This window comes from Squalius cephalus, assembly GCF_949319135.1.
Source record: "Squalius cephalus genome assembly, chromosome: 4".
NCBI classification, from domain to species: Eukaryota; Metazoa; Chordata; class Actinopteri; order Cypriniformes; family Leuciscidae; genus Squalius; species Squalius cephalus.
Genome location: NC_137125.1, coordinates 48,869,453 through 48,883,048, shown reverse-complemented (window position 1 = coordinate 48,883,048; position 13,596 = coordinate 48,869,453). Strand labels below are relative to the sequence as shown.

Sequence of the window (13,596 nt, the reverse complement as noted above, 5' to 3'; positions counted from 1 at the left end):
GAGGGTGAAACAGCAGAGGCTATTGCCTCCACTCTGACCCGTTTTCTACAGAGTATTGGACTGGACATCAAAAAGTCCATTGGATTAGGTACAGATGGCTGCAGTGTCATGGTAGGGAAGAGGAATTCAGTGTACACTCACCTTCTCCAGAAAAATCTGGAGAAAAAAATCTCCAGCTGCTCAAGTGCGTGTGCCATTCCATACAGCTATGTGTAAGCAAGGCAGTGGAGACCCTCCCACGCAACCTTGAATACTTAATCTCTCATTCTCACAACTGGTTTTCCCACAGTGCTCTTCGCCGCCGTGAGTATGCAAAGATCTACAGCCTCATCAATCCTGGTGAAATCCCTTTGATGCTTGTACAGATGTCAGGTACACGGTGGCTTTCCATCCATGATTGCTGTTCACGCATACTCAATCAGTGGGATGAACTGAAGCTTCACTTTCAGCTAACCAAAGACCACCAGAGATGTTATGATGCTGAAATCCTGCACCAGATGTACAGTGATCCTGTTAACAAACTGTACCTGCTGTTTTTAATGCCTTTTCTACAAGAATTCAACAGGATCAAAAAGCTGTTCCAGCAGGACAGGGGCAATCCATTCAAAATGTTGGAGTGTCTGCTTCTTTTCTTTCGCTGCCTCATCTCCAGAGTGGTGAGACCTGGAATGATCCCCACATCAGATGAACAACTGCTTGCAATTGACATAACAGACCCCAGTGTTTTGTTACCTGTGGGTGCAGTCAATTATGGGGTCACCTTCATGATGGCATTGGATGAGGCAAGAATGGAGAGCACGGCTGAGAGAAATATGAAGAGCAGGTGCCGTGACTTCTTGGTGGAAGCGGGCAGACAAGTGCAACAGAGACTCCCAGCTAACATCCAGATATGGAAATATATGACTGTGTTCAGTCTGACTGTCATCCTGTCACAAACAAAACCACAGCTCAGCTCAGTCTCAATGCTGAAGCTCTACTCTGGTGATCTTGCAGCTCTTGAAACACAGTATCAGGCTGTTGCATATCTCCCATGGACAAACAAGGAGGACAGCCAGGCAGAGGCCTTTTGGGTTGAAGTGCTCAATTACAAAGACAGCAGTGGAGACCACACTTTCAAAAAACTTGCCCTCTTTTCTCTGTCATTGCTTGCAATGCCTTTGAGCAATGCTGATGTAGAACGAGTGTTCTCACAGATGAGCCTGGTCAAGTCCAAACTGAGGAACAGAATGGGACAAGAAACTCTCAGCAGCATACTCCACATAAAATACGGACTGAGAAGACAAGGCTTATGCTGCAAGGACTTTGCCCCAAGCCAAGAGATGGCCATCGAGAACGTCTGGATGTAGAACTAAAACATGTTGAATGTTTCAGGATATTTAAGATATTTTCAGATATTTCATAGGTTCAGCTCAGACAAATTGTTATGTTGTTAAATATGTTTAATTTGCACCTTGGTACCTGAAGCAACTTGAAAGATAATGGTGTTATTCTTCATATATATGAGGCTGAAGTGTTATGAGTCTTAAGAAAAATGTTTTAGACCAAGCCTCATCCTCACTTGATCAAATAGTTTTGACTGGAATGGTTTTTAAACCAGTTTAGGCTTTTCTAACTCAGTCATTTGTTTATCAGAGCATTATTCAGGATGATATTTATTTGTGTGTGCACATTTTTCTAATGTTTTTCAAACGTTTTCTAATGCAGTTTTCTAATGTTAAATAATGTTAAAAGGTGGTTTAACTCCCTCTTGTGGTCATTGTCCTGAATGTCAGGGAGGAGAAAAATAAATAAACTGTACTGTATTGACAATCTGTACCCACAGTTTAAAATCCGTCCCCACGGATTGCCACCAGTGGAAAAGGTTAGTGTAGTTCCCTGAAAAACGTGTAAAAACAGACTGTGACGTCACTTTATTGCAACCGTGAGTATAAAGGGCACCAAGAGTACATGCCATCAGCACTTTTGTTTGAAGGAGACGTGAACAGGTATGCCCGAAGCATGGCAGCAAAACACAGTGTCTAGTTCCCCTTCTCAGGGAACCATTGTTACATGCGACCCTTTCGAATGAGAACTCGCACTGCGTCCGAAGACACTGGGGAACGAGTACCCTCCACCATGCTGAAGGAATAACTGCCTAATGGCTATGACAAGCACAAAGAAGGCTCAACGGACTTACATGCCAGAGACCGATCCCTCACTTAGGTCAAACAGAATTGTCAATGACACCATTCCCCCACAGCCATGACCTAGGCCCATGCCCTAAGCCAGGAGAACCCTAACCGGGGCATGCGAACAACGCCTGTCCCAAGGGCAGATAATAAGGTATGGTAATGTCAGTCCAACTGACAGACATTACCTTTAGGGGAATGCAGGCAAGGAGAAACGAGAGTTCCCTCGCCTTGTCACTACAATAGGGGAATCTGGTTCAACCCAAGGAAAGGGGCCTGAGACGGGTCTAATCAAAGACAGTTTACAAAGGCGGCCCTACAGAGGGCCGAACACTTCATGTCACAGTCTAGTTAGAGCTCAGATGAGAGGAGGCCTAAGCAGAACGACTCTCTGTGCGAGAGGAGGCCAGACCTACTCAATCTTACAGACAGTTTGCGAGGCGGCTTCACAGAGGGCCAAACACTTGATGTGTCTGTCTAGCTGAGCTGAGGTGATCGGAAGCCTCAGCAGAACGACTCTCTGAGCGAGAGGTGCCAGCCATGCTCGACCTAAAGGACAGTTTACCAAGGTGGCCTCATATAGGGCCGAACACTTGATGTCACTGTCTAGCTGGAGCTCAGGTGAGCGAAGGCCTCAGCGGAACGACTCTCTGAGCGAGAAGAGGCCTGACCTACTCAACCCAAGACGGCCTAACACTCAATGTCACTGTCTAGGTGGAACTCAAAACAGCAGGAGCTCCTGTGAGCGGAGGAGTATTGAACACTCGATATTATCTAGAGCTCAACTGGATGGGGGTCTCAACAGAATGACTCTCTAAAGCGATAGATCATCAAACAAACTTAATTCACATATATCTGAAGACAAGAATTCCAAGGCACTCGAATGTTAGTGAAAAAAGTTAAAAAGCCTTTATTTCATTCATGGCTTACTTAAAAAATTGGTGAGAAGTACACCTACGCGTTGCGGCTACATGCCTTCATCAGGGTGTGACACCAATTTTTTAAGTAAGCCATGAATGAAATAAAGGCTTTTTAACTTTTTTCACTAACATTCGAGTGCCTTGGAATTCTTGTCTTCAGAGATATACTATCCCACAACCAAAGAGCACCGAGGTTTTATACACCCCATGCAGCACTTCTTTTTTGCATTAAGCTTTGATTAATTCACATATATTTACATATAAATTTACGTCTGAAAAACTGAAACAGACACTTATTTATCCAAGTAGAAAAGTAGGTACTAGTACTAGGGGGGTTATCATTAATTTAGTAAAGTTTCTGTAAACTGTATGTAAAGTTTACTTGCTCTGTATCAGGTGTTCTCAAACTTATTTGTCGGCTGAATCCCTTATATGTAAAATAATTATATGATGTGCCACCCGGAGGATTTAAATTAATATTTCAATAATTTAACAGCACATTCGCATGTTCACAAATCTCACATGACATGCAAGTAAACAGATACTAGGTAAACAGATAAGACAAATTTTTATCTTTATATAGTTAAGTGTTTTATTTTTAAATGATTTATATAGGGCTGTGCGACTATTTTGCAAATTATATTTGAACGGTGAAAATCATTATTTTTCTCTTAAATCCTCTTTCTGAGTATCAATTATATTTTTACTTTCTCATCAGCCATATGATATTTTTGTGCCATTTTAGCGTCTAATTTCATTCAAATTTTTCATAGCTGCATTCACGTTATTTTATAACACTTTCTGTGATGTTTCTCAATGTGATCGAGCATTTCAGCTGCGTTTATCAAAATTGATTATATCCTGAGTTTCATAAATCCTGAAGTACATGTTGTATCTTCCAGTGCTGGTTTCTGCATTCCTGAATAAAAATGTTTTTTACGTTCTGCTCAGCACTGATCTCCAGACAGCGTTTGGTGTCTCTGTTCTGTATGGCCTGTCCATAGACTGTAAAAAAATATGGACGTAGTGTCCGTGACGTCACCCGTAGGTTTCTGAAGAGCCTTTTTGAAGCCTAAAGTGGGCGGAGTCGGTCGTCGCCATCTTGGCCTCGCGTCACCTTGCGTCACTCTCGGATAACAGAAAATGGGCAAAGAGGCGGGGAGTGCGTGGTACTGGAGGAGCCTGGCTATCTTAAACCACGCTCATTACCGCTCGACGTGATCGAGGTAGCTCAGGCTTTGGAGGTAATGCTATATGCTACTGAAAGTACCCTATGGAAAGTACCAAGTCTGCGACTGCACAGGGCCTCGCGCTAAAGTGACGATGATGTAAAGCCAATTAAAAGTTCCTGTTTTTGCCCTTCGAAATATTATTAAAAGACATGGCTACAAGTGAGACTGTGTATCGTGATTCTGTACTATTCTGCTAGTTGAAAATGTATTATGCAGTAAATATTACTCTGAGAGAGTGTGTGTGACAGTGATTTATGTGCATAACAGTTACATGTCAGTCACTCTTTTTTTATAGTCTATGGTCCGTCAGTGCGGCATCGCTCGTCAAGTTCGTAGAGAGCTTATTCAGTCCATTTTAAATTCAGATTTTGGCCGCCTCTCAAATGGGTTAAACCATAGATATACTGTATTATCTATGAAGTTCAAGTAAATGCGCTAGAAATCCGTGCTCATTCAAGGATGTGCATTTATTGCATGGACGGAGAAAGCGCCGACACCTGCAGGATTTCATCTGACGGTAACGTTACATAAGCATATTATAATCAATCTGTTCCGTGAGAGCAGAACGAACGAGCCTTTATAGACGTTTTTAAATCTGAAAACTCCAAAAACCAACGAAATTGTCAGACATCCATTAGTGCATGTTCACAGAGGAAAACAACTGAAATACAGCGCTGGTTGTTCTCTCGAACGATACTCGACGATAACGACGGAATCCAAAGCCGTGGGCGAAGTAATGGGTGAATTAAATTGTATGAAATAATCCCGAAAAAAGTACAAACACTGCAGAAATGGCAAGTTCAGCAGCTAAAATTTGCTTAGGTGAAGTGAGTAGTGACGCGGCTAACAGCAGACAAACGGCTAGCATTGACATCAGCGGGAATCCACCTGTCACTCAAAAGTGGACACACCCTTAATTATGCAGAACTTTAAATATTAATCAACTAAACGGATGAGTTATAAAAAAATTCACCCCCCTCACAGTTGTTATGAAGGACAAAATTAGCTGTATAGACCAAAGCCACATAGAGAATCAGGCTGTAAACATGTTTTTTTCTGCTGTAAAGTTGGTAATTTTAACATGGGGGAGATACAGATTTGACTCACTTGTGCAACCAGCCTCAAGCGGCCAGTCAATGAATTGCAGTTTAACTCACTTCCGTGTTGGTTTCAAGAGAGAGACGGGGAGGTTGCCGCTTGGGCCTGTCCCTAAAAATCAAACAAGATTAAGAAAGTTATTTCATGCAATGTTCAGATTGTGATATACCACAGTATTCTCTCAGTATTTGGGGTTTGTTCACCTGTTTGAAGTCCCAGTACATGTGTTTTTGTTTTTCAGTGCCTGAACACCAGGACAGCTCTGGAAACCTGCCTGAGCCGGGATCAATTAGACAGCGCTTCCGATCGTATACAAGGGTCGGCAGGGGATCAGTAAGTATCTCACCACTTGCTGTATAGTAAAATACCTGTGTAAGAAGAGACTAAAGTGCGTCAAATATTCCTCAAAAATACAGAGAAGAGAGGATATTATACCTGTGAGGAAAAGAAATGACATGGATATAAAATGGGAGTGTTCTCCTCAGATGGCCCCTTATCCAAACATAAACTTGTTTGCAGATCATTAATAAGCTGTGTAAGAGAGATAATAAGGACATTATATTAAACCTCTCTTACATAAAACTCTCTTGAGTCATAGTGAACCATATGTCACTCACCACTCCATAACCTAGTAAATCATTCCCAGGATTTAACGCTGTATAGACATTTTCCAGATACCATTTGAATGGTTTGCATTTCAGCCTCTCTCTCAGTCTCTTTCTCTCTGAAACATCACCGATGTCTATCCCATGATTCTGTGGGAAAAGGAGAGAACAGATCACAAATCTAATGAAGAGCTAGAACAATTTAACATTTCAAATCTTTAGTCACACCTCTCGGTTTACTTTAATGGTCTCAAACCGAACCTCAGGCCATGTGGACATTTTTCTTGTATTCGTCCATCCAAACTTATGCCACCCTGAGGGCATTTCTCTTCATTACACCTCTAAGGTCAGGCATGTAGGGTTTGTGCGTCCTTTCAATGTGAGCAACTTTAGAGCAGGGAACAATCTCTATACTTCCTCCACACGACTAGCCTGACTACGTCAGACTTCGTACTTCCGCTCAATTTCATTTCGCTTCTGTACTCAGTCTGAGACAGCTTCAGAGCTTTCTGTTTGCCACCGGTCTGGAAACAGCCGGGCCAATCAACGAACAGAGGGCGGGCTGAGAGCCGTGACGTACACGCTGATTGTACCGTGGATGCGTAGATTTACTTAACTTAACCTGCAAAAGTCGTTCACAGCCATGTTCACTCCGGTATTTCGCTCTATGGTTTTGTTTTCGCATCATACATGTGTTTACAGTGAAAGTTAAATGCGGCCGAGCATGCGCATAACACATGCCATAACCAAACGTTATGTGATTGGCTTACGGGTAACCAATGATTTTAAACTTCTCCTAGCAAGAGAGAAAACACTTCTCTGTTATGCCATTCCAGACTCTGTCTACGAAGCAAAGTGAAGTAGCAGAGTCTGGTATTACCAGGCTACCACACGACCACACCTGAGCCGAGAAAAATCAACACTGAATATAGTATAATATATAGTGTTTAATATAATATACTTCAGTAGAATGATCATGTGCTTTACCCGTATTCCTAATTCAACATTCTCTCCTCCGTACACCTGCATCCCTCCATCCAGAGTCCCAATCTCACCGAAGAACAGACGATCAACCACAAGTATTCCCATTACAGAGGGACTCCTGGAGAACAGCCGGAGAGAGCGAATTTAATAGAGCACAAGGAAACTTTCCATGGGAATTAATGGGAATTTAAGGGAATTAACAGGAATTTATGGGAACAAACAGGAATAAACTGGGAATTTTCAAAGTTGAAGGTTGGCTCTTCATAGGGAACTTAAATATAGTTGAGGAAAGTATATTTTAGCATAATCTTTACTAAAACAAACAGATGCCATTCAAATACACTTGAATATCCATGCCATTCCTCAATCACATGCACATAGCACACTGCTTACTGCAGTGAGACCACTATTGAGACCACACCCCCTACTGGCACTGTGCATGCCTCCATCACATGTACAGATGCCCAAAGCACAAGACTATTGAAGGCACACATTTGAGCCTGTGGACTAAACAAAGTGAAGTAAGTTTTGATGATATTATGGGGAAATATATTTATTAAATGTTTAAATTGCAAATATCACATACAAATGTATTCATCTAGTAGATAGCAAGCTGATAAGTAAGATGCTAAATAGAGATGCACCGATTACAATTTTCTAGGCCGATTCCGATTTCCGTTTTTTCATTGAGTTTGACCTGCCGATACCGATTTTAGCCGATTCCGATTAAAAATTTTTCTAACCACTTTACAGCACACACAAATATTTATTTTCGATCTTTTCTTTAACCCTTTTACGCGTAAGTTTAAAATATTCTAACTGACACCCCCTGCCCCAGAGTGAGTTTTTTCCATGGCGACGCGTGACGCGATACACCGCAGCCACAATAATACTGTATGACAGATGTGTCGCTTTTATTTCGCTTTTCCTTTTTAATTCAAAATATTCACAAACTTGCTTACCATGTCATCAACTAGCCAATCTGATATTCCGATTCTCAAATACGTGTAAGTGAGTGTGTTTGGTTGTTTAAAAACCTTTATAAATAATCTTGATCTATAACATGAGATGGGCGCTGCAATGTTGCCCTGTCAGTCGGATTTACAGCATGTGAATTCATCAGTTTCTCATATGGAATATTTCCAAAATTCCCCAGCTTAACTTTCCATGGAAATTTACCGGAAACTTTCCAGAAATTTACCGGAAATTTTCCGCCCCTTTGCAACCCTAGTCTTCAGCTCTTCTGTGGAAGACATACATCCAGAATGACTAGCTCAGTTTGTTTATAATATGCATCTGTAACTATAGGATTTGATGAGGTTTTGAGAGAAACAAACCATTTCTGCTGTGGTCGTCCACCAGTATGATCTCTTTGAGCAGGTGGGCTGGAGTTCTGTTGATGATGCTGCAAATGGCTCTTTGAATGATAGACAGAGCCTCATCCAGATAAATCAGTACCACGCTGATGGTAGGCAGATTGTGTGGATATTCACAGCCAATGCATCTACAATGACAAAAGAAAAATTTATGAATCCATCAAGAACGTCAGAGTGTTTCCATGAACGGCTGAAACTCACCTGTGGTCTCGAGTGTCTGGTAGCTCCCGGTCCAGAGGCATCTGGTCACTGAGGAAGGCATTATAGCCGTATTTCTGAAAGAGATCTTCAGCCTTCCTCTGGTCGTCCTCAGAAAGTTCCACAGTCCATTTCTTGAAGAGATATGAGTTTGGAAACAGCTTCTTTGCTGGCTTCTTCACTGTTTTCTTCTCATTTCTTACTTTGAGGCTTTTCTCTTCTGCAAAAATGTTTGTGTAAATTTGTTACTATTTACTTTTTACTCTGGTAAACCAGCGAAGTTGAAACCTTAAGGCTCATATTAACAAGATTTCTGGTGTTTTATCTATTTGAAAATCATGGTCTACTTCAAATGACATTAATACAAACTGTCCATGTTTCTTCAAAATAGTGATGTTGTGCATGTAAAACTGAAGGTGAACTCAGTACTTTTTTTTTCTCATGAATTGAATACTTTTGAAAAATGTTTACCATCATGTTTTTATAGAGATGTTTAAAAAGAGATATCCCAATCATATTAGTGACATAGTAACAGCTGTTTGATTTTTTATTTAAAAATCATTTAATTAAAAAGAGCTTCATTTGTGTTCCGAAGACATGAAGGTGAGTAATTAATGACAATTTTCATTTATAGATAGATAGGTATGTAGACAGACATACAGATATTCGAGATGGGTGAACTAAAAGAAAATAAATTCAACTTTAAAGAGCGCTTAAAGGGTAATATGTAAAACAGGTGAACAGAAATTATTTTTGTCAAATTTGATTACAGAAACTCACCAACAGCGTATAAATGAGCCTCCAGTTTGTCCAGCTTGTTGAGGAGAAGTGCGCTGTGTAACGAGAAATTCTGCTGGACTTGGTGAAGCTGCTTTTCTTGAGTTTGGATTTCCCACTTGACAGAACTCATATAGAGAAACACCACAGCGACAGACAAGACTGGAAACAAACTCTTCACACAGCTAATTCTCATGATGATCAGAACAGCAAAATCACAGTAAACTGTTGAAATGTTTTCCTTCTTCACATACCAGTTAGTCTGTGGGCACTGTCCCATGTTGTACTTTTAGATTTTGTGACACCAATGTTTGCTCGGTGTTTTTTTTTAGTTTGCCTTGTTCTTTATCACTCTAACATGATCACATTTTTCTTGGGAAGTAATTGGGAAAGAGGAGACCAGGACATTGAATCCTGGTAAACACTGGGTAGAGCTTGGAAAATATTAACTTTACCAAACTTTCTGAAACTCAATCATATCATTCAGTAAAACCTTAAAAATGTAATGTTTTTGAATAATTTTGATTTAGCCTTAATGATTACAGACATCACTTGTTACACCAATAACCATTTTATGAAAAAATAAAATTGAGATGCACCCACATAAAGTTCACCAAAGTCAGATATTTTATTCTAAGTCACAATAGGCACATAAGAGTATTCCCAAAGAGATTATCACCAGTTGCAGTTTTCAGTATTCACAAAACCTGCAGCATTGAAAGACTTATAGTATTGTAACATTAATTTATGAAGAAACACCCTGCCTCTGCAAACAAGACTTTTACAATTTACACATGCTATTTAATGAACTTTAACGTCTTTGTTGGCAGTTCGTCTGAAAACGAAGTGCTGGGTGAGCTGGTTTTCAGTTTTATTTGCATAGCACTTTCACAATATATAATGTTCTAAAGAAGCTTTACAAAAGTAAAGTTCCACCCCAGATGACCGTGGCAAGGACAGCTTCTCTATTGTTCCCCTAGCTGGTTTTGGCAACTAGAGGGAGACATGGCTTGAGCGTTCACTTAAAGCTACAATTATGTAATTTTTTTTCACAGTTGGTGAAAAAAACTTTGTCCCCAGATCACGGTTGAAGAATAGAGGAGACAGAGCCTTTGCAATTGCTGGCCCTAGGCTGTGGAACAGCCTTTCGGTTTACATCAGAGCGGCTCAATCTCTAACTGTTTTTAAATCCTCTCTTAAAACCTACTTTTTTTCTTTAGCTTTTAATTCATTGTGAGCTTTTTGTCATGAATGTGTGATTATGTCCTTGTTCTGTATCTTGTGTATTGTTCAGCACTTTGGTCAGCCCTGTTTGCTGTTTTTAAATGTGCTATATAAATAAATACAAACTTGAAACTTGAAATACAAACTTTTTGTCGCTAGGGGTCGCCAGAGGTGGGTAGAGTATCCAAAAACTGTAGGCCACTCAAGTAAAAGTACAAGCAGAGAATGTCTAATAAGGGGAGAACTTCCACTCTCAGTAAACTTCCGGCTTCTGAACTGGTTGCAGTTCCACTCTGGTTCCACATGAGGGCACTCACAGGACGAGTGCAGTTGAATGGAGGTCTATGGAGCTATACCCCTCAAAATCCACTTTTCTCAGGACATCATTTTTTGTCTAGTAATTTGAATGTTGTATTCGAAAGGAGATGCAAAGAAATTACACATTGCTGGGTGTTAGATTTTTTAGAGTCACTTATTTGCTTTAAAAAGTCTTTTAAAATGTCAATGAGATACTGCTTTATGGCAATCCTTCAGTCACTTTGGTGCTTTCGCGCTCTGCACTTTGTTTTCTCTCGAGGCATCGACATCACAGCTGACACAGGTAAATACATGTGCTAGAAGAGTTTTTGTTTTGTTGTTTTAAAAGACCACGCCTGGCCTTAACATTCTGGTCCCACTAATGATACCACGATGCCATCAAGCGGTATCTCTGGTCGTAATCAGTCCTTCACTGACCAATCAGCGTTCATTAGCAGAATGTTAGCGTGTTATGGGCAACAACAACTCAACCTGTAAGAAATCGAAAGGACATAAGTACTCGTTCATTCAACTTTCGACCTATAACCCATGTTGAACTTGCAAAACCTACAATCAAATCTGAGATTTCTCAACGGCAATCGGGTGAAAGAGACAAAATTAGCCGTCTAGCTCCATAGACTCCCATTCATTTTGCACTCATGGGCGATCGCCCCCAGTGGAACTCTGGTGGAACTAAAATCAAAATTCGGTACAATAGGACTTAATAGGGAGTGGCCAGGCTCTCTGTAGACGGGCTCTGGTACAAGTACTTATAGAGACAGAGCGTATTTAGGCCACGCCCACACCGGGGGGGAAAACAATCCAACCATCTCCATTGACTTTGGCATTGGGAGAGGCTGCCTCCTTGTCATTTATGACTTATAACAAAAAACAAAACAATGTCTAAAAGCTGCTATGTGACAAGGTGTACAGCAAACAAGCTAAATAACCCATAAATAAATTTTTATAAGCTGTCGACCCAAAAAACGGTTGTTTCAGGACATAAAAGTGGATCAATTGAGACAAAGCGCAACAAGTTCTCAAACTACACTGAGAACTACGCCCACTGGAACGCGACATGATTAGTTATGCGTTAGCAAGCAACTATAGCTTGGAACTTGCAAACCTAACAATTACTGTAACTAAGGCACTTAGTAATAATTAATGAAAATATTAAAATGGGTAATTATATACCCTATTATATTATTAACGTACAGTATATAATAATATATACGTTATTCTTAGTAACGTAACCCTACAACTGTAGCTAAGGCATTCGCAAACATAACAGTTACTGCATAGCTTTCTGCTTTATCCACATTCTAAAAGTTGCATACTGTCAAAATGCTACAACTTAGCTTAAATAAATATAATACATAAAACTGACATTTGGATATTTGACTTACCAGTGACAAAATGTTTACTGCACACGTAGACAAACTGAGTGTCAGGATCCCACAATTTACCCATTCTTCCTGCTGATGCTTCACGTCTTATTGCCTGTATCCACTTTTGTCTCCTTAAAGGCTGCTTTACGGTTTGGAAGCTAATAAAAATGTATTTCTGGGTTTTTTAGCTTGTTTGCTGTACACCTTGTCACACAGCAGCTTTTAGGCATTTTTCTGTCTTTTGTTATACAAGTCATAAATGACAAGAAGGCAGCCTCTCGCAATGCAAAGTCAATGGAGACGGTTTTCACTACACATCATCAATCCGGAAGTCGGCCATTTTGGAGGCACTGAACGTAAACAATGCCACTGAACTGAACGGACTTGCAAATTTGGCTGATTATTGCTGCTGAAAAATGGTCGTGTTTTGGTCTGTACTAATCGGTGGCACCGAGGAAAAACATTTCGAATTCTATAGACTGCCGAAAGTTAAAGAGAAGAGTGCAAAAAACTGATGAAAGATGGCGTTTGTGGTTGAGAGAGGCACAGCATCCGCCACGTGTAAATGAAGCGTTGACTATGGCTAAAATGTTGACGTAAAGTAGTTCACTATGGCTACATTCACACTGTCAGTCCAAGTCCGATTATCTTTGTATCCGAATGGAATATGATCTAAAATGATGTCCACACTGTGTATCGCAACTGTTCAGATCCGATTTGTGTCCACGCAGCTCTTTGACAATACGGCAATGATGTTGCAGTGATGGAGGGGTTTGCATTTGCAATAGAAATGTTGTCTTATTTAAATTTTACAACATGGAAATGTGTAGCTGCCGCGCTGGACTACTGCGTCTTGAGCGGTCTTGAGCCTGCTGCAGAACTGTAGGAGGCTGGTATGCACAACTCTTTTTCTGCGCCGGTTTCAAAATACGTTTCAAAAATAATAATTTTCTGCTCATCCGGCACTTTGCAACAACACAGCCTTGTTTTGGCAGCGACTTTCAGCAATGTTCCCCCATAAACCACGCGAAATCCGATCAGAGCGTTCAGAGATTTCCTGATATGTGATTTGAATAGGATTTCAAACCACATATGGATGTAGCTTGAAACGGATTTCATATGCTTTTTTTGGACTGACAATCTGAACGTAGCCAATGTCGGGATTAAAAATAGAAGGAAGAATTGCAGTAAGGACTAGAGAAGCTAGCTCGTTCGGATCTTTACCACATATCAACTTAAGTTTGTCAAAATTTCGTGCTCTTTCCTGCTTACTAAGTCCTTCTTCTATATGATTTTGCAGCTTCCATGTGTTTTTTTCCGTGGTTTAGA

General features: G+C 40.5%; 1 pseudogene across 1 annotated transcript; it reads right to left on the bottom strand.

The window, feature by feature from the left end:
• Positions 1-3,956: 3,956 nt before the first annotated feature.
• LOC307157733 (putative polypeptide N-acetylgalactosaminyltransferase 8) lies at positions 3,957-9,554 on the bottom strand (annotated as a pseudogene). Its single transcript has 10 exons — positions 9,362-9,554; positions 8,585-8,801; positions 8,345-8,511; positions 7,401-7,440; positions 7,011-7,125; positions 6,273-6,450; positions 6,036-6,173; positions 5,854-5,949; positions 5,588-5,786; positions 3,957-4,093 (listed from the first exon to the last, which is right to left on the bottom strand). The product of its transcript is annotated as a putative polypeptide N-acetylgalactosaminyltransferase 8 (transcript).
• Positions 9,555-13,596: the final 4,042 nt, after the last annotated feature.